Genomic DNA, 19728 nt, shown 5'->3' with positions numbered 1-19728 from the left:
AGAGCTAGCGCTTCCCCCATCTGCCTCCCTAAGGTCGATCTGCCTCCGGGGTGGGGGCAGAAACCTCTAGACACCAGGGATTTATTTATTTTATCATACTTACGCGTAAGGGGAGCAGCCCCTTGGGCAAGGGCCGCTCCCCGGGGGGGGAGGGAAAAAGTTTTAGGCCATTTCTGCCCCCGGGGGGAAGAAAACCCCTAGACACCAGGGATGAAAAAAAATGTGTTTATTTTTATTTATTTTATATGAGGGGAGCGACCACTTAGGCAAGGGTCTCTCCTCGGGAGGCAAAATTATTTTTACGCCATTTCTGCCCTCCCTGGGGGCAGAAAACCCCTAGACACCAGGGATATATATTTTTTTGTTTATTGTTTTTTTTGTATGTGGGGAGCAAACCCTTAGGCAAGAATCACTCCCCGGGGAGGAAATTATTTTTAGGCCATATCTTGGGGCAGATCGGCCTAAAATCATTAGGACGATCTGCCCCCTGGGGGGCATAAAACCCCTAGACACCAGGGACATTTTTTTTTTGTTTAATGTCTTTTTTTTTATACGTGATGAGCGACACCTTAGGCAGGGGTTGCTCCCTGAGGATGGGGCAAAATATTCTTAGGTCATTTCTGCCCCCCCCCCGGGGGCAAAAACCACTAGACACAAGAGATTTTTTTTTTTTTATACTTACCCATAAGGGGAGCGGCCCCTTGGGCAAGGGCCACTCCCCAGGTGGGGCAAAATGTTTTTAGGCCATTTCTGCCCCCTCTGAGGGCAGTTCGGCCTAATATAATTAGGCCAATCTGCCCCCAGGAGAGGCATAAAAACCCTAGACACCAGGGAAAAAAAAGTTCTGTTTATTTTTTATATGTGGGGAGTGACCCCTTAGGCAAGGTCGCTCCCTGGGGGGCCAAATAATTTTTAGGCCATTTCTAATACAATTAGGCCGATCTGCCCCCGGGGTGGCAGAAACCACTAGACACCAGGGAATTTTTCTTTTTTTTATACTTATGCATATGGGGAGCGAACCCTTAGGCAAGGGTCGCTCCCTGGGGGGCCAAATTATTTTTAGTCCATTTCTGCCGTCAGGGAGGCAAAAACCACTAGACACCAGGGATTTTTTTTTATTTTTTATAGTTAAGCATAAGGGGAGTGGCCCCTTGGCCAAGGGCCGCTCCCCAGTAGGGGGCAAAATATCATTAAGCCGATTTGCCCCCAAGGGGCAGAAAACCCCTAGACACCAGGGACATTTTTTTTTTTTTTATATGTGGTGAGTGACCCCTTAGGCAAGGGTCACTCCCTGGGGGTCCAAATTACTTTTAGGCGGTTGCTGCCCTCCCCCGGGGCAGAAACCACTAGACACCAGGGATTTTTTTTTTATACTTACGTATAAGGGGAGTGACCCATTGGGCATGGGCCACTCTCCGGGGAGACACAAAATATTTTTAGGCCATTTCTGCCCCGCGGGGGCGGATCGGCCTAATATCATTAGGTCGATCTGCCCCCGGGGGGGCAGAAAACCCCTAGACACTGGGGATCATTTTTTTTGTTTATTTACTTTTTTATATGTGGGGAGGAATCCCTTAGGCAAGGGTCAAGCCCTGGGAGGGGAAAATTATTTTTAGGCTATTTTTGCTCCCTGGGGGCGGAAACCACTAGACACCAGGGAATTTTTATTTTTGTTATAGTTAAGCATAAGGGGAGCAGGATTTTTTTTTTCTTTTTTTTATATGTGGCGAGCGACCCCTTAGGCAAGGGTCACTCCCTGGGGGGTCCAAATTATTTTAGGCAGTTGCTGCCCCCCCCGGGGGGCAGATCAGCCTAATATAATTAGGCTGATCTACCCCCCGGGGGGGGCAAAAACCACTAGACACCAGGGATTTTTTTTTAATAGTTACGTATAAGGGGAGTGGCCCCTTGGGCAAGGGCCGCTCCCCAAGGGGGGCAAAATATTTTTATGCCATTTTTGGCCTAATATCATTAGGTCGATCTGCCCCCACGGGGGGTAGAAAACCCCTAGACACTAGGGATAACTTTTTTTTTATTTGTTTTTTTTATATGCGGGGAGGGATCCCTTAGGCAAGGGTCACTCCCTGGGGGGGGGCAAATTATTTTTAGGCTATTTCTGCTCCCCGGGGGCAGAAACCACTAGACACCAGCGAAATTGTATTTTTCTTCTACTTACGCATAAGTGGAGCGGCCCCTTGGGCAAGTGCCACTCCCAGGTGGGGGCAAAATATTTTTAGCCCATTTCTGCCCCCCCTGGGGGTAGATTGGCCTAATATAATTAGGCTGATGTTCCCCCAGGGGAGGCAGAAAACCCCTAGACATCAGGGGAAATTTTTTTTTTGTTTATTTTGTTTTATATGTGGGGAGCAACCCTTTAGGCACAGATTATTTGTAGGCCATTTCTAATATAATTAGGCTGACCTGCCTCCAGGAGGATGGTGGGGTGGCAGAAACCACTAGACACCATGGATTTTTTTTTTTTTTTATACTTATGCATAAGGGAAGCAGTCCCTTGGGCAAGGGCCGCTCCCCGTGGGGGGAGACAAAATATTTTTAGGCCTTTTCTGCCTCCCCTGGAGTCAGATCGGCCTAATATAATTAGGCTGATCAGCACCCAGAGGGGGCAGATACCTCTCGACACCAGGAATATATATATTTTATTATTTACTTTGTTTTTATGTATGGGGAGTGACCCCATAGGCAAGGGTTGCTCCCCCAGGGGGCAAATTGTATTTAGGCCATTTATGTCATCCTTAGGGGCAGGTCGGCCTGTTTTTGTTAGGCCAGTCTGCCCCCAAGGGGGCAGAAACCACCAGACACCAGGGATTGGTGTGTGTGTGTATGTGTGTGTTTTGTTTGGGGGGCAGCTCCTTTGACGAGAGTCGCTTCCCATGGTGGCACATTACTGTTGGCCATATCTGCCCCCCCGGGGGCAGATCGGCCTAGTTTTGGAAGGCCCATCTGCCCCCAAGTGGGGCAGAAAGCCCACTAGAGACCAGGGAAGATTTTTTTTTTTAAATAAGAGGGTGGGGGTATGGCCATACTCCCACCCCAAATAAATGGGGCCAAAGTTGTTCTGCCCATCCAGTGGGAAGATTGGGCAAATACCCCTGATCCACACCCTGGGCGGAGCAGAAGGTCTACTAGATGCCAGGGAATAAAAAAATAGTGGGGTGGTGGCTATCAACCAGTATGGGTCTGGTTATGTCCCCACCCCAACTGAAGGGGGTAACAGTCTTTCAGCTCTCCCTCGCACACTAAAACATCTTATCCCACGGCAAGCAAGAGGACATTTGATTATTTTGGGTTTTGGTTTTACATTTGGACCATGAGAGCTTGGTAACTCTCAAAATTGTCCCACTTGGAATGGTGAGGGCTGCACTTTTTTGACTTTGGGATGCTGTCATGTAGAAAAATCCACAAGACCTAGACACATCAGAAAATGAAACATCTGGTTGATTCCAGGGTGGTGGTCTTCACATGCACCTCGCACCATTTTCTTACCCTACCCACAATGCCCTGCAAACCTCCAACTTTGCAGAAAATCACACATTTTTACCACATTTTTGTGATGGGACCTTCCAGAATCTGCAGGAGTCCACAAAATTCCTATCCCCCAACATTGTCTCATCTATAACGATAAAAATTCTGCTGCACTTGTCAGCCTAAAAATTTTTTTTTTTTTTCAAACTGCCCTTTTGGACCCACTTTGGTTCCCCCTCAGTTTCAACATGTTTTTGGCTCTTCCCTGTCACAGGCACTTGGCTCACCTACACAAGTGAGGTATCTATTTTACCGGGAGATTGAGGGTAACGTTGGGTGATAGGAAATTTGTCCCGGTGCAGTGATGCCACACAGAAATGTTGGAAAAATTTGATTTCTTAGCTAAATTTGAGGTTTGCTGAGGATTCTGGGTAAGAAAAAATTGGCGGATCCACGAAAGTCACATCCCCCTGGACTCCCTTGGGTGTCTAGTTTTCAGAAATGTATGGGTTTTGTAGGCTTCCCTAGATGGCTGCTGAGCCCAGGATCAAAACGCAGGTGACCCCCCCCCGCAAAAACAGGTAGTTTTGTATTTGATTATTTTGATGTGTCCAGATAGTGTTTTGGGGCATTTCCTGTCACGAGCACTAGGACTACCCACACAAGTGAGGTACCATTTTTATCGGGAGACTTGGGGGAACACTGGGTGAAAGGAAATTTGTGGCTCCTCTCAGATTCCAGAACTTTCTGTCACCGAAATTTGAGGAAAAGTGTATTTTGTTTGCCAAATTTTGAGGTTTGCAAAGGATTCTGGGTAACAGAACCTGGTGAGAGCCCCATCTTGGGTTCCCCTAGGTGTCTAATTTTCAAAAATGTGCAGGTTTGGTAGGTTTCGCTAGGTGCCGGCTGAGCTACAGGCCAAAGTCCACAGCTAGGCACTTTGCAGAAAACAGCACTGTTTTCTTTGGGAAAATCTGATGTGTCCACATTGTGTTTTGGGGCATTTCCTGTTCCGGGTGCTAGGCATACCCACACAAGTGAGGTACCATTTTTACCGGAGACATGGGGGAATGCTGGGTGGAAGGAAATTTGTGTCTCCTCTCCGATTCCAGAACAGTCTGTCACTGAAATGTGAGGAAAATGTGTTTTTTGGCCACATTTTGAGGTTTGCAAAGGATGCTATGTAACAGAACCTGGTGAGAGCTCCACAAGTCACCCCATCTTTGATTCTCCTAGGTATCTAGTTTTCAAAAATGTGCAGGTTTGGTAGGTATCCCTAGGTGCCGGCTAAGCTAGAGGCCAAACTCCACAGCTAGGCACTTTGCATAAAACACGTTAGATTTCAATGTAAAAATGTGATGTGCCCATGTTGCGTTTCCTGTCGCAAGCATTAGGCCTACGCATACAAGTGAGGTACCATTTTTGATCGGGAGACTTGGGGGAACACAGAATAGCAAAACAAGTGTTATTGCCCTTTGTCTTTCTCCACATCTTTTCCTCCCAAATGTAAGACTGTGTGTAAAAAAGACGTCTATTTGAGAAATGGCCTAAAATTCACATGCTAGTATGGGCACCCCGGAATTCAGAGATGTGCAAAAAACCACAAGCCTTCTTCTGCAGCTTAAATCTTTGCTTTATTTTGGTTAATTTCTTGGTCTCCTTCAGGGGAACAACAAACTCTGGGTACCTCTAGAATCCCTAAGATGTTGAAAAAAAAGGGCACAAATTTGGCATGGGTAGCTTATGTGGATAAAAAGTTATAAGGGCCTAAGCGCGAACTGCCTCAAATAGACAAAAAAAAGGCCTGGCACCTTAGGGGGAAAAGGCCTGGCAGCGAAGGGGTTAAACAATAGTACATAGTAGCTTATCACAGGAACTTTCAAAGTATGTGCTGCTTTTAGCTAACATTGTAGCAGCAGTACTGTAAACAGAAAATAACACAATAACAGGCACAAAGCAACAAAACAACACAATTAAATTACAACAGGCCATATCACAACAAAATAGTTAAACCAAAGCACAACCCAACCACTGCTATACAACAAAACAAAATTACATACCAAACATGCAGCACATAAACACGGCAGCACCAAAAAAAGAATAGAACACCACCAAAACAAAATGCCAAACAACAAATATGTGTAAACGTTTGTGTCACATATTACCACTGCCAGAGTGCTGTGAAAAAGGTATTTTCACCAAACACTGCATAACTTATCACCGTGTACATGAAACAGCGCTGGTCATTTATTTATTTTTTAACCGCCTCGAGATCGGACCCACACACAAGATTTCTAAATGTGCACTTTTTTTACTGCAATTTGCAATAGTATTTCAGATTGAAATGTGCAACTGCTAGTGCAATCACTAGAGTGACAGCTGGTGTTTACTAATAGGAAAAGTGAAGTCACGGGACAGATACATTTCACCAGACAGCATGCTTGGGAACGAGTTTTGTAGAATTCTGTTCTACAAGAGCACACTTTATAACGAACACTCCACCAGGCCCTTCAAAAACAGCGATCGATGAATATTGAGAAATGCTGTTCTGCTAATAAATATTTGTAATCAATTTGGCAGCAATTGTATGTAGCTGCTCTTGCAAACAACATAAGAACAGTTTAAAAGGATCATTGACTTAAAGCCCTGCAAGGTCAGATTGGATTTTATCTGATCTCAGTCCCATCAATTCAATAGACGTAAGCCTTATCAGAAAAACGCATACAACTTTACTGCATTTATGCCCTAATAGTGAAATTTAGCCGCAAGCTATAATCATTAAACCACATATAAATTAACTACTGAGAGTAATACAACCACATAATTTCAAATCAAACAGAAAAACGATTTATGTATTTCCCTTAACTCTATAAGGTGCAATGGTATAATATGCGTGTATTTATGGATACGTTTAACATTAAAGTTGACTCTAGGACTTAATTCTCGAAATATGAAATGAAAATGTATGCGAATCTCTTCTATGGTCTGAATAATCAGTGAGTGATTTGAATTTTGCTATAAACTAATCCTTAAGGTTCATCTCGGGAAGTAAGAAAATCATTCATCCTTCTGATGTGCAGATTGCCTGTTAGATCCTCTCTAAAGCTGCTGACCCCTCTGGTGAATATAGATAAAATCAAAGTACTCATAGAAGTAAAAACCTCCAAACATTTTAACAGCACAGGAAAAAGTTAACCAGGCAGCCATACTAATTACAGCTTATGACAGCCCACTTCTATTAACACAAAACAGTAAGAGGATGAATTAGATCATACAATATCAGATTTGGACTCAATTAGAGCCTGAATAGAGGCCTGCAGTGTGGGCGTAGGCCTTTACCTTCATCGCCTGGCAGGGGGTTGACTGCCCTATGTAGAGCTCCTCACCTGCTTGGTGGTAGGTGATCCCTGTCCCAAACGTTTAACTGCCAGTGCACTGAATGAGGTTTAGGCACAACTGAATACGTTTTTAATGCAGCCTGGCTGGCGTTCTTTTTTCTGACTCAGCAACAAATCTCTTCAGCATGCATTTGATGAGGAGCCATAAATAAACCAAAGTATCTGTTGCGCACTGCATTTTCTCCTGGGATGTCAGGATTCTGCCATCCCAGTATTGGTTTTCAATCTGTTTACAGGTTGTGGGCACATCCACACATGCACAGAACCTACGTTTTCCTAGAGCTGAAGAGCGCAGAAATATTGAGCCGTTTGCAGCACAAACCTGGCTCCAAGTGTTGTGACGGTATGTACTGTCCGATGCAAATCAGGATTTGCGTTGAAAAGTTGGGCAAAGTAACACAAAGTAGTGCTATGTGCTACTTTGCATCAAGGGAGCATACCATAGTTTGGACAAGTGATTTCCCATGCAACCACTGACAGGTTTTGATAGAAATCTATACCTGCTAATATTTTTAAAAGGATTTGCATCAAATCCTTATGCCTCGTCGAGGCAGGCATAACAGAGGCGAAATGTGATTTCTCAATACTTCAAAATTTTGCATGTATGCTGCATTTTACAGGACACATACAAAGAGGCAAATGTTTTAAAGCATATTTTGTTACTGGAAAACACCCCTTCCAGAACAAAACCTATGCTTGACAGAACCCACACACCCTTATACTGTGGTGCAAGGATGTGTGCATTGCGCTTAGCAGACTATAGAGAACCAGCACTGAGGTAGAGAAAATCACCACCATATCGTAATAGATTCAGAGCTATTTTCACTCTCCTTTTGACGCAATGCACTTATTTTGGTTGCTGTGCTGCGTTGATTCACATTTTCTCTTTGACTGCATGCACATTGCCTAAGCACCAACAAAGAATTCACGAGCCACTTGTTGATAAAGACGGGCAACTCGAACGTCTCGTATGGTGCTCAGTAAGACTTTTTTTCCAAGCTACAGGACCCTTGGGGAGCACAACATGTACTGTATTCAGCAATGTCAGCGCGGCACACGGCCTCTTTCTCCCCCTTTGACATACAGCTATTGTTTCACCTTAGACACATTTCACTTGCTGAATCCAGTACATAGCCCTGTTTTTTGCTATCCTCAGACTACAACTCTTCATCTTTTGCTCCTGGGAAGGTCAGACAGCTATTCGTTGTGAAAGAGAGGTGACTAGGGAAATAAACTAAGGAAACTGAGATGCATTCAGTATTGCCTTTTGTCACATTATTGTTTTTGTCTCAATAGGTGTTGCGATGTCGCCAAGGTGAGTCACAGAGCATTTTATTTTTAAACTTAGTAAGCCAAAAGAAGAAACAAAAGGCAAACTCAGTGCACAGGTTGCATATTTCTGTAGCATGGGTTTCTTAAATAGGTATGTCAGTAAACCAGACGATGAAAGAGAGCACCGCTCGCTGCAAGGAAAAAAGTCATACTGACTGTACTCGATATACATGATACCTCAATTCAAGGAATGTGCCTGTACGATATATGTAGATGTTTGGGGCAGGCGAATAATAACCTATTGAACTGTATACAGACCTTGATATCTGTGGCCTTTGAGTTATAAAATTTACTTTGTAAAATTCTGGATCCCATTGGGTTATATTTTTAGCTTTGCTTTGAAGCATGTCATATGCAGTTTATATTTAGTTATTCACTGACAGTACAGTAACCCTCTAAGATACTATGGCCCTCATTCCTACTCTGGCGGGCGGCGACCGGGAACCGCCATATGGCCGCTCCGTGGTCGAAAGACCGCTGGGGCCATTCCGACCTTCCCGCTGTTAGCGCCCGCCGGCCCAGCGGGAAGGCGGCCTGCAACACTGAAGCCGGCTCCGAATGGAGACGGCGGTGTTGCAGGTGTGCGACGGGTGCAGTTGCACCCGTCGCGCTTTTCACTGTCTGCTAAGCAGACAGTGAAAAGCATGCTGGGGCCCTGTTAGGGGGCCCCTGCACTGCCCATGCCAGTGGCATGGGCAGTGCAGGGGCCCCCAGGGGCCCCAGGACACCCGTTCCCGCCATCCTCTTCCTGGCAGTGAATACTGCCAGAAACAGGCTGGCGGGAAGGGAGGATTAGCCCAACCGGGGGAAATCTGGCGGGAAACTGCCGGACCCGGTTTTCCGACCGCGGCTTTACCGGCGCGGTCGGAATGGGCTTTGAAGCACCGCCAGCCTGTTGGCGGTGCTTCAGTCATCCGCGACCCTGGCGGTCATAGACCGCCAGGGTCAGAATGACCCCCTATATGCATTGCTTAATTTGAGCCGGTGGTTACCTAGGGACGGAGCAGCAGCACTTATTTTCGGGGGCCGGCACTTTTATTTTGCAGGAGGCATTTACTGCGAGCCACACTAATGGGAAATACGGAGGAAGAGAAAGACATGAGTGTCACAGAGAGAGTGAGATGAAGTGGCAGAGAGTGGCTGTGAATGGAGTAAAGAGACCCAAGATGGCTTTGCTTTAGTATCCTGTGCTCGTACATTTATTTGCAGCAACCATGATTTTCAGATGAAAGCTCTGAGCACCGCACGTTTTTATTGACATATTCATCACTGACTATATTTGATTCAAACCTGTGACCAGCTTTTACAAACAGCTCTCTGGAGCATGCTTATTAACCACCTAAACTAGCTTTTGGGCAAAGTACCCTCATGGTTACTGTAATTTTTGAGTAACCTGCCTTAACCTGATAACCCTCTGCTCTCCACTGCTCCTGTCTTCCTCCCAAAGATTTTGCCCATTTTCAGGAGTTGAAATGCTAAGGAGGAAAATAATGTGTACATTTTAAAACTGTGGACCTTGCAAATCTGATGGGGCCAGTATCAGGTTTTACCATCCCCATTAGAACTATAGGGGTTCTCTAATGAGGCCCTATGTCAGAAACACTATTTGTTTTGCAACATTTGTTCAGTGCATTGCTGGGTAGAAGTAGATGGGTCACCTCAAATTGATTGTGTTAGTGCGTCTGACCTTAATAAGTAAACTTACAAGGGGATGCAAATAGGTCGATTAACCTTTTGACTCACAATTAAGATGTTCTTACCATAGCTACAGTACATGCAAATCAATAATCAACAACCAATACACAATATCAAAAAACAACAATAACAGTAATAACAGTACTAATCAATAGAGTCAGTAATTATCACGCACCATGACCTTTCAGTCATGAATAACCACATCTGTTAGTAAAAGTTAGAATAATTATTTCCCTATATTAACAATGCTAAAGTCATGTAAATTAATCTCAAAATCAAATGAGACACATAATGAAACAATACTGGCTGTCCAAGAGGCGGAAAGAAACTTAATCCAACCAAAGCTTGAACTACAACACATTCTAAGGTTACAGTGCAAATTAATAACAAAATCAACTGTGTCAAACTGATTTCAAACATTCAAATTCAGCAACAAAGAAATTCATCAGGCATTATTCCCTATCAACACATTTTCATTAGTGAAGATCCTTAACTAACATCAGATTAGCATCAGCATGTTGGGCTTCATGCAAAACAATTTAGTAACACACATTTGGAAAAACATATAACTATGGATCTATCAAAACAGTGCAGTTGGTACCTAGAAAGAAAAAAAGCAAATATGCATAATAATGAACAGTCTAATTCATAATACGTATCCTCAGTGTGGATCAGCAAGCAGAGTCAGTCTTCATCCTCAGGAAATCAGTCGATCAGCAAGGCATCAGGCTACAGCATCAAAGTTCAGAAAACACAAAGTCTTTAAGCATTAAAGTTAAGCATGTCTCTTGTCAAGACGCACAAGAAAATATTGACTTTTCGGCCAGCAAGAAAATGGACAATGAACCTATGTTCTCTCAGTGCAGTGTCGTTAAATCAAAACTAGTAAAACAATTTCCCAAATCCCTATTTGTCAATTAATCACATGTTTACACTTTGTCCAATATAACTAAAACTCCAAATCTATGAATTCTACCATTACTCCGTTCACATGTCGTTGATTAGTTGTCCTGCAAGTCCTCAGCATCTGCCTTGTCAGGTAACAATATTGTTGCAGCTCTACTCCAGTCAGTATCTCCATTGTTCTTGTCCTAGGAAAGTCAGTCTCACACACATTACAAATAAAATGTTGCATTAGCAAGAGCATCATCTCCTAGTAGTTGGTTCACACGAAAAGCTTCAGTTATGAGCACGTTTAAACAATATCATAGACATTTCACAGTTTAATTCACTTGGTTAGCATTTTTATTAAACGCTAAGAAATACAGCTTTTACATGAGGCCTGGCAAAATAGGCCAAGACACTTGCTAAGTTAAGGCCTACAATTAATAAAGGTAAAGCTTAATTCATACCCCTTGATGTGACATATTACTGCATTAGTCTACCTTATATTCAATATTTCATAAGCAATAATCATTGATTAGTACATTACATTAACATTGGTGCCCATTCTTCATGATCACATTTTCAAATGCATGCATTGTTTTTCTACATTATTTAATTTTCTACATAAACGTATTTTTCAAAATACATAAACACTACATTAACCCCTTAGCTGCTGGGCCGTTTCCCCCCCCAGTGCTGAGCCCTTTTTTGGCTATTTGGGGTAGTTCACGTTTAGCTCTTCATAACTTTTTGTGCACATAAGCTATCCACTCCAAATGTGCGTCCTTGTTTTCCAACATCCTAGGGATTCTAATGGTACCCAGAGTTTGTGGTTTCCCCTGGAGGAGACCAAGAAATTAGCCAAAATACAGTGAAAACTTCGTTTTTTCCCAAAAAATGGGAAGAAAGGGCTGCCGAAGAAGGCTTGTGGTTTTTTCCCTAAAAATGCCATCAACAAAGGGTTTCTGGTGCTGAAATCACCATCTTCCCACCTTTCAGGAACGGGCATACTTGAATCAGAAAACCACATTTTCAACACAAATTTTGCATTTTATTGGGACATACCCCATTTTTACTATTTTTGGTGCTTTCAGCCTCCTTCCAGTTAGTGACAGGAATGGGTGTGAATCCAATGCTGGATCCCGGACAGCTAAACTGTTCTGTAAACTAGACAAAATTATGAATCTAGCAAGGGGTCATTTGTGTAGATCCTACAAGGTTTTCCTACAGAAAATAACAGCTGAAATACAAAAATATTGAAATTGAGCTGAAAACAACAGCCATTTTTCTTTATGTTTTACTCTGTAACTTCTTCCTGCGATGTCAGATTTCTGAAAGCAATATACCGTTGTGTCTGCTGGACTCTTCTGGTTGCGGGGATATAAAGGGCTTGTAGGTTCATCAAGAACCCTAGGTACCCAGAGCCAATAAATGAGCTGCACCCTGCAGTTGGTTTTCATTCTATACTGGGTATACAGCAATTCATTTGCTGAAATATGAAGAGTGAAAAATATGTATCAAGAAAACCTTTGCATTTCCAAAATGGGCTGAAGATAAGGTTTTGAGGAGCAGTGGTTATTTGCACATCTCTGAATTCCGGGGTGCCCATACTAGCATGTGAATTGCAGGGCATTTCTCAAATAGACGTCTTTTTTACACACTCTCTTATATTTGGAAGGAAAAAATTTAGAGAAAGATAAGGGGCAATAACACTTGTTTTGCTATTCTATGTTCCCCCCAGTCTCCCAATAAAAATGATACCTCACTTCTGTTGGTAGGCCTAGCGCCCGCAACAGGAAATGCCCCAAAACACAACGTGGACACATCCCATTTTTTTGACAGAAAACAGAGCTGTTTTTTGCAAAGTGCCTAGCTGTGGATTTTGGCCTCTAGCTCAGCCGGCACCTAGGGAAACCTACCAACCCTGTGCATTTGTAAAAACTAGAGACCTAGGGGAATCCAAGATGGGGTGACTTGTGGGGCTCTGACCAGGTTCTGTTACCCAGAATCCTTTGCAAACCTCAAAATGTGGCTAAAAAAACACGTTTTCCTCTCATTTCGGTGACAGAAAGTTCTGGAATCTGAGAGGAGCCACAAATTTCCTTCCACCCAGCGTTCCCCCAAGTCTCCCGATAAAAATGGTACCTCACTTGTGTGGGTAGGCCTAGCGCCCGCGACAGGAAATGCCCCAAAACAACGTGGACACATCACATTTTTTCACAGAAAACAGAGCTGTTTTTTGCAAAGTGCCTACCTGTAGATTTTGGCCTCTAGCTCAGCCGGCACATAGGGAAACCTACCAAACCTGTGCATTTTTGAAAACTAGAGACCTAGGGGAATCCCAGATGGGGTGACTTGTGGGGTTCTGACCAGGTTCTGTTACCCAGAATCCTTTGCAAACCTCAAAAGGTGGTTAAAAAACACATTTTCCTCACATTTCGGTGACAGAAAGTTCTGGAATCTGAGAGGAGCCACAAATTTCCTTCCACCCAGCGTTCCCCCAAGTCTCCCGATAAAAATGGTACCTCACTTGTGTGGGTAGGCCTAGCGCCCGCGACAGGAAATGCCCCAAAACAACGTGGACACATCAAATTTTTTCACAGAAAACAGAGCTGTTTTTTGCAAAGTGCCTACCTGTAGATTTTGGCCTCTAGCTCAGCCGGCACATAGGGAAACCTACCAAACCTGTGCATTTTTGAAAACTAGAGACCTAGGGGAATCCCAGATGGGGTGACTTGTGGGGTTCTGACCAGGTTCTGTTACCCAGAATCCTTTGCAAACCTCAAAAGGTGGCTAAAAAAACACATTTTCCTCACATTTCGGTGACAGAAAGTTCTGGAATCTGAGAGGAGCCACAAATTTCCTTCCACCCAGCGTTCCCCCAAGTCTCCCGATAAAAATGATACCTCACTTGTGTGGGTAGGCCTAGCGCCCGCGACAGGAAATGCATCAAAACACAGCGTGGACACATCCCATTTTTTGACAGAAAACAGAGCTGTTTTTTGCAAAGTGCCTACCTGTAGATTTTGGCCTCTAGCTCAGCCGGCACATAGGGAAACCTACCAAACCTGTACATTTTTGAAAACTAGATACCTAGGGGAATCCCAGATGGGGTGACTTGTGGGGCTCTGACCAGGTTCTGTTACCCTGAATCCTTTGCAAACCTCAAAATGTGGCTAAAATAACACGTTTTCCTCACATTTCGGTGACAGAAAGTTCTGGAATCTGAGAGGAGCCACAAATTTCCTTCCACCCAGCGTTCTCCCAAGTCTCCCAATAAAAATGATACCTCACTTGTGTGGGTAGGCCTAGCGCCCGCGACAAGAAATGCCCCAAAACACAACGTGGACACATCCCATTTTTTGACAGAAAACAGAGCTGTTTTTTGCAAAGTGCCTACCTGTAGGTTTTGGCCTCTAGCTCAGCCGGCACATAGGGAAACCTACCAAACCTGTGCATTTTTTAAAACTAGAGACCTCGGGGAATCCAAGAGGGGGTGACTTGTGGGGCTCTGACCAGGTTCTGTTACCCAGAATCCTTTGCAAACCTCAAAATGTGGCTAAAAAACACGTTTTCCTCAAATTTCAGTGACAGAAAGTTCTGGAATCTGAGAGGAGCCACAAATTTCCTTCCACCCAGCGTTCCCCCAAGTCTCCCGATAAAAATGATACCTCACTTGTGTGGGTAGGCCTGGTGCCCGCGACAGGAATAGATCACACAACGGTCAATGTTGGTCCTTACATGAGGCAGCTGTTGACCCTGGGGTGATCCATTCCTGACGCAGGCACTAGGTGTAGGCACTCAAGTGGGGTAGTGTTTTTATCAGGACAGGTGAGGAGTCACTGGGAGGTAGGAATTTTGTGGATCCCAGCATATTCCTGTAGTTTGTGTGACAGAAATGCGAGAAAAATAGAGTTTTTATTCAACATTTCAGCTTTGCAGGGTATTCTGTGTGAGAAAACTTTGGGGAATCCACACAAGTCACACCTCTGTGTACTCCCCTGAATGTCTAGTTTCCAGAAATGTTTGGGTTTAGTGTGTTTCTCTATATGGCCGCCGAACCCAGGACCAAAAACACAGGTGCCTGCCTTACAAAACCAGTTTGTTTTGCCATAGATAATTTTGATGTCTCCACAATACGATTTGGGTGGTGGAATTTGGGGCTGAACTAAATTGGGGAGCTCCCAAGAGAGCACTCTCTCTCTCTCTCTGCTTGCCGCCGCATTCACCTGCTCTCCGGGTTGGGCTAACCCACTATTACCCAGTTGCACAAACGGCTTGCGAAGGGACAGCAGGACTGTCCTCATCACCTCCCTCATAATGTACTGGAAGAGGAGTTATCGAATGGGACTCCTCCGACTGAAAAATCACTCCCAGAGTCTGCGCCATTGTCCTATCCCTCAGATTTTGTCTCAGTATCTGATGTCTCAGTCTCTGATCCTATGTCAGAGCTGTCCTCTATAACCCGAGTGCCGGCAGCAGTCATCCATCAAGAGGCCATCTCTGCTATTGGCTAAACTGTTGCCCTAAAACACTAGCCTACGTAGACAGTCACAAAATCGATAGTGTGTGTGAGATACGTGCAACAGTAGAGGCCACCTTACCTGCGCTTCTTCCCTCAATCAGCACATTCTTTCAAGACACTCAAAAAACACCTTGTCACATACCATTCGTCACAGTCTTTAGCACCTCCTGCGCCCAGTCCAACAATCATTATTGGTGCTCCCACTCCCTCCTCCTCAGATTCCCTCATTACCACCCAGCAAAAGTGCCCTTCATCTCTCCATCGCCGCCCTCCTCCCCGCACATACATTTCATTGGTATTATAGCGCAGGTAATGGCTGACTTTACTAATGTACTCAGCTATTTACATAAAATACAGATTTGCTCTTTGCAGTAGGCATATAAACCTTCTGCGCTTCTTTATGGCACTAAAACTGCCACTAGACAAGTCTGACCCTTTTCCCCCCCAGGGAAACCACACACATTTTGACAAAGGTGATATGTATATGACAGCCAACCACCTGAAACTCAACTCAAGCAAAACCGAAATAATCCTCTTTGGCCAACACAAAAACACCTGGACCGCTCTTGGTGGCCCACCTCGCTAGGCCCTGCACCCACCCCCGCCAACCACGCAAGCAACCTCGGCATCATCCTAGACTCCTCCCTCTCGATGACCCAACAAATCAACGCTCTCACCTCCTCATGCTTCAACACACTCCGTATACTGAAAAAAACATTCAAATGGATCCCCACAGAGACCAGAAAAACTGTCACTTACGCACTCATCAGCAGCAGACTTGATTACGGAAAAACCCTCTACGCCGGCACCACTCTAAAACTCAAGCGCAAACTACAGCGCATCCAGAACTCAGCAGCATGACTCATCCTCGACCTCTCCAGACACGAACACATCTCTCCACACCTCAAATCCCTCCACTGGCTCCCCATTGACAAAAGGATCACCTTCAAGATCCTCATCCTCGCACACAAATCACTCCACAACACAGGCCCTGCCTACCTCAACGAGAGTCACCTTCCACACCCCCACACAAAACCTCTGCTCAGCTGACCTCTCTCTCGTCTCTGTCCACCGCATCAAACACACCACCACCGGGGGCAGATCCTTCTCCTACCTTGCACCCAAAACCTGGAACGCCCTCCCAACCCACCTTCGTAAGACCCAAAACCTACTTCTTTTCAGGAAGGGCCTCAAAACCTGGCTTTTCGAACAGTGATCCTCCCAGCCCCTTCCCCCCCCTAAACCCCCCCCAGCGCCTTGAGACCCTCAAGGGTGAGTAGCGCGCTTTATAAATCTCTTTGATTGATTGATTGATAGATATATAGATCTATCTCTATATATATATCTATCTACATAGATATATCTATGTAGATATATCCATGTACATAGATATATCTACATAGATATATCTATCTGTATATATAGATCTATATATATATATATATATATATATATATTTTTAGTTGTTGTATGGTTTCCTTGGGGGCCAAAATGGCCCTCAGGGAAACCCTACAACATCTAAAAAAAATATTGCCCCCACAGGGGGTCGCCCTACCCACGGGCGACCCCCTGTCCATTTATTTTTATTTTTATTTAAAAAAAAAAAAAAAAAAAAGAGTCGCACCCCCCTCCACCCCCCCAGGGGGCACCTACCTTTAAAAAAATATATATATGCCCCGGGGGGGGCGTTTTCCGAGGGGGCCGACCCCCCCAAGTGAAATCCCTGGCGTCTAGTGGTGTTTCCTGGCCCCCGATCGCAGCACAGCTGCGATCGGGGGCCAGGAAACACTTTCAGAAGGCCTCGTAAGAAAGGGGAGACTCTCCCCTTCCTTACGAGGCCTTCCTGAAACTGTTTCCTGGCCCCCGATCGCAGCACAGCTGCGATCGGGGGGCCAGGAAACCTGAAAGTGTTTCCTGGCCCCCGATCGCAGCACAGCTGCGAACAGGGGCCAGGAAACACTTTCAGGAAGGCCTCGTAAGAAAGGGGGGAAAGTAAGGGGAGAGTCTCCCCTTTCTTACGAGAACTTCCTGAACGTGGGGAAGGCCGTTTTCCCCATCGGAGCAGGAAGCGGCCGCAAGGCTGCTTCCTGCTCCGATGTGGAAATCAACTTTGGAACGTCAGCGCGGACGTCACAAAGGGGCGGGTGGGGGGCGGAGGGAGACACGGAAGCTTCCGTGTCTCCCTGGGTTATAAAAAAAATAAAAATAAATCCTCGGGTGCAACGCACCCGAGGATTTATTAACCCCCTCCCTGGTGTCGGCCACTGGTCGTGACCCGCACCAGGGAGGTAGTGCGGGTGTCGGCCAGTGGCCGACGCCCGCACCCAAGGGGTTAATAATTTTTATGAAAGCACCTGCGCTAGCACTCCCAATATCTGCATTACTACTACACAGCACACTTTATCCTTGATAAAAATGAATTTTCATGGGCTACGCAATTGTAGGAAGACCATGAGCAAGAACAGCATCTTCTAGCAGTCGGTTCTCATGGGAAACAATTTTCATCTACGAGCACATTTAAACAATGCAATGGAACATCAAAGTTTAATTCTCTCGGACAGCCATGTATTAAACGTTAAGAAATCCAGCTTTGACATGAGGCCTGGCAAGTAGGCCAAGACCTTCACTAAGTTAAGGCCTACAATTAATAAAACTAGTACATAATGCGTAACCTTTAATATGACATATTACTACATTAGTCAAGTATATATTCAACTTTCCACAGTATTAGAATATTAATAGGTACACTTCGTGAACATTGGCGGCCACTCATCTTGATCACATTTTCAAATGCGTGCATTATTTTTCTACGTTATTATTTTTTCTACACAAACCTATTATTCAAAATACATGAACACTCATCAATAATGTTTATTGAAACAGATGCGCTAACAATTGTGCCTTTCATTTCTGGAATTGCCTTTGATTATGTTGTATTACATCATGTTATGTTATCTCATAAAATCGTATCTTATGCTTTGTTATGTTATGTGTATTTGTAAAGCACTCTATCACCTGTGAGGCAATGTTGTCACTGTGCAGGTGTGTGTGCTTAACCCTGCTTATTGTAGGTTGGTTAAATGAAAAGCCAGTTCTTCAGCTTCTTGTGGCATTCAAGAACAGAGGTACAACAGATGTGACATCTGAATAAGAGCATAGAGAAGCAATTGTGTATATTGTAAACATTTTGTGGTTTGCAATGAGCAATCCAATGTCACCAGTAATGCTCTTGTGCTCTTGTGTTTAGGTGAAATGCAACTGTACCAACAGAAAGAAATGCTTTGCTCCTGCAGCAGTGCTAGATATACAGCAGTGGATTTGGTGATAACATGGTAGCACAAAATGAAAGGTAATATCTCTAGTCTTTATTCAAATATGAATAAAGATCAATATATGCAATGGAAGATGAGCTACTCACAAAAGAGAAGAGACTTTTCCAGGCACTTCTTTAACAATCATTGGCAAAGCCAGTAGGTCTTCACTGGATTAGTGAAGGTGATAGTTTATGTTTTTAAATATATATTTCAAACAATTGCCACAAAAATAAAAAGTAGAAAAAAACAAAAACATGGTGCTGTGCAAATGAAACTATATAATTCAAATGAAAAAAACTATGTAAAAAAAATAACTTTCATGTATAATTTTAACAGAAGAGTTTGTATGCTTCATTGAAGGCAGGTGTACTTAGCAACCAGCACATGAACCAATTTGAGTTGTGATGCAAATCACATGAAAATACAATGCTTATTGCAAAAATAGAAGGTATAATTTGCTGTTCACTACTTTAACCTGAATATATAGTTTAAATACAGACAAATTATTATAAATACATAAATAAATGAATAATGAAAATATCACTCAAGCAATAACCACAATCCTTGTCAGGGTATCCAACAAAACTCACTAAATCAACCAGTGCTCATCCCTCTGACAGCATGCCACAAAAGCAGTCAGGCTTAACTTAAAGGCACTGTTTTAAGTGTTAAGTATTAAGTATTAATGCAGAACTCAAACAGTAATAAAGTGACAACACGAGAAAAATGTGATACCAATTTAGAAAAATAGAGACCTTTTTATGAAATAAAATCACATAAAACAAATTAAATCCAATCAGTAGAAACAGAGTTACAATTCTTTTAAATTTTTAGTGAAAAATAGCATCTAAACAATCAAAGCACTAGGAAATGTTATCTAATCTCACAAGACCGAGTTAAAGTCAAACGTTAAGGTAATTTCAATAAGGACAAGACAGCAGGCTATGTCCAAGGAGGAGGCATCATCATTAGGGAGCGCTGGATAAGGTCTCAGAGAAGTCAGTCAAGATGGTGGTAATACACTCCAAGTTGAGAAGCCAGATTTCCAGGTCGAGGAGGTTGTCATCGTCAATAGGTGGTCTGGGTCCATCGAGCC

This window comes from Pleurodeles waltl, chromosome 10, assembly GCF_031143425.1.
Source record: "Pleurodeles waltl isolate 20211129_DDA chromosome 10, aPleWal1.hap1.20221129, whole genome shotgun sequence".
NCBI lineage: Eukaryota > Metazoa > Chordata > Amphibia > Caudata > Salamandridae > Pleurodeles > Pleurodeles waltl.
The sequence above is the reverse complement of the archived record's forward strand: the minus strand, read 5'-3'. Positions refer to the sequence as shown.